We start from the raw sequence: 3,211 nt of genomic DNA on the forward strand, positions 1-3,211 counted from the left end.
GAACCAAGGTTACATCATATCCTTAGTCTTAACACTAATACAAGTCACACTAACAACTAAAGTTACAAAATTTACATCAATTTAACAAGTATGAACACAATCTAAGTCAAAAGAGGTGATAGAACCCTAAGCTAGAGAGCTTGGATCCATTTTACACAAGTTACAAGGTTACAAAGCTAGAAAGCTTGAACCTTTAAGTGTTCTTGAAGATCTTGAAGCATAAAGCTTGGATCTTTAAGATATATGAAGATAACAAACACAAGTTTGAATCTTTTTCACAAAACAAAATGATCAAAGCAAAAAGAACTTAGATCTAACAAAAAGATATGAAGATTCAAGCTAGAAAGCTTGCATCTTGATTGTTCTTGAAGATCTTGAAGCATAAAGCTTGGATCTTGAAGATGCATGAAGATTACAAACAAAAGTTTGAATCTTTATCATAAAATAGAAAGATTAAAGTATAAAAGAAGTAGATCTACAAAAGTTATGAAGATTCAAGCTAAAAGCTTGAATCTTCCATGTTCTTGAAAGATTCATGCTTGAATCAACAAGATATAAGTAAGATCAAAGCTAAAAGGAACTTTGATCTTCATAAAATGATGATGATGATCATGAATTTGAAAAGAAAAAGAAGACTTACAAGTAATACTAGAAAGGAAAGAAAGAGAGAAAGAACAAGTATGTGAAAAACCAAAATGATCAAGTGTGGAAATGAGAGGCTAAAAGCTAGTATTTATAAGCAAAGAGTGATCACATGGATTGATGACATGGCAAGATCTAGGGTGGTGGTGGTGGACGGTTTATGGAGGGGGAGGGGAAGGACAAAAAGTTTACTTTTTGGCTAATGGTGTCTAAAGTGTGTCCTTTTGCTAGAATCTTATGTAACAAAGTTAATTATCCTTATCCATAATGCTAGCATGACTCACTAATTATTTATTTATTTATTTATTTATTTATTATGGGCCACTAGTAAATATATTTGGGCTAATTAATTGGGTCACTAGCTAGAGTAGGGTGGGCTTGAGTCCAACAAGGTAAAAAGTCCAAAAAGGCTAACTATTGGGCTTTAGCAATTAAATAAATAAAATTAAGCATCCAAAGGCCCAAGTAATTATTATTATAAAATAATAATTAATATTTTGCTGTCCAAAAGTTCCGGTTCCGACAAAAGTCAAACGTACGCACAGTCCGCGTTTTAATCGTAACGGCAAGTAACGCTAACGGTTATAAAGCATCCAATGGAAAAGTTAAGCATTCTAATCATACCAAGGCACGTTTTAAAGTATATATGAATATAAAACACGTGTGCCAAGGTTCCATAGTAATAAAGTAACGCAGTACGCACAAATACGCAGTTTCGCAAAAATACAAGGCACAAAAGCAAGTCGAAAAAGCCGAGTCGTTACACTTACAATTGAGTGAGTATTTATAATACTAAAACTTAACCGTACATTACTCGTTTTCATCTTCAATTATAGAGTAGGTGAAATAGTAATCAATAATTCATAATTTTACTATGCAAATAACTATTCCTCTGCATGCGTATGTAAACAGAATTATCATCCATATTTGACTTTTACTCCATATATCATAATAATAATAATAATAATAATAATAATAATAATAATAATAATAATAATAATAATAATAATAATAATAATAATAATAATAATAATAATAATAATTATTCAAATATTCGTTCCTACAAAAAGAACTATAAGAAATGATCTTAGTTTATTTCATTGGACCTACATGAATAATCACAATCTTCATACTTTTCATCAAAAAGTATGATTTTATGCAATTTATTAAACAATTGATCATCTTTAATATCTTTAAAACAATAAAATGTGAAACATCAAACACCAGCACATAATTGTGGGAAGCATTATGAACATAAGCATATAAACGTATGTCAATATATTTTTCATATTGTAGGAAGCATTTTGGAAGGCAATGCCTAAAGTGTAATTAGTAGAGATTAAACTTTGATCGTATTTAGAAATTCTCAAACACTCATCCACTAGAACACTCATTAAGATATCATGTTCATGATTTTGTGAGGAGTCGAAATATAATATCTACATAACCATTTCTCGACCATTACCTGATCGTACAGAACCTAAAATGTCAGGTTCTGATGCTTCAGTGTCCCAGTTGGAGTTCGAAGCCCACGTTCCCATCGGCTAGCGAACCCTAGATTTTGTGTGTTTTTTTTAGACTTTTTTGCTTCGTTGGTCCCTGTATTATACTCCATTTTGCTAACAGCGTCCCTTGGTTATTAATTTGGTCTTTATTACACTTTTAACCCTAAAACACAATGAATACTCGTATATATATGTAAGCTACTGGTTTACATCCGTACAAAAGGACTTGCATATACGGATGGGCCTTCATCAGCATATGCTCCTGTGAATGGGGAGTTTCATGCATTAACCTTAAACTAGATGTACAATAGTATAGATAGACGTTAATAATCTATTCGTCCAGTGACGACCACATCAAAATATTCATCAACATAAAGTTAATAAAAAGATTATAATAAATTAACATAAAAAAAACTTTTCAATGATATAAAATAAAATTACGAGTCTTTAAACATTATTAAAATACAATACATAATGCTAGATAATCAAAACATACGTTTCATATCCTTAACCTACTCTTGATCCAAGTGACCTCAGAAGTCACATGGTCTTCTTTTGATCTGAAGCTAATTTAGGAACAACCCAAAATGGATGGACACACTATTTAAATAAACAAATAGAATATTGTAATCCCAAGGCGTTAATAAAGTATAACTATGAACTGCGCATGAGTTATACACTTCTGTATTCGACTGCTGTCTTGTAAGGTCACTTGTCGGCCGCCGAGTTGTGTCCTTTTCTCTTCAACTTAGTCTTCGATGTCCATTATATAGCACACTTGATGTAGACAACACATGAAACAATTATGTCTTTGATGATCATAATTCATCTACGTGTTTTATGCCATTTCTTCTTCTGCTAGTTCTTATTTGATTTTCTGATAGGTCAACATCATCCTTCTATTGGTTACGAGCACCCATTAATCTTCAACTATCTTGTGCTGATAGTAAAGGCAACACAATAGACACAACATATAATGTGGTTTACAGACTTAGAAATATTTGAGTAAACTTATGTTGGTGGCACATTACAATTAGTGTCAATAATCACGTTTTGTCATAATT

The sequence above is a fragment of the Rutidosis leptorrhynchoides genome, chromosome 11, assembly GCF_046630445.1.
Source record: "Rutidosis leptorrhynchoides isolate AG116_Rl617_1_P2 chromosome 11, CSIRO_AGI_Rlap_v1, whole genome shotgun sequence".
NCBI classification, from domain to species: Eukaryota; Viridiplantae; Streptophyta; class Magnoliopsida; order Asterales; family Asteraceae; genus Rutidosis; species Rutidosis leptorrhynchoides.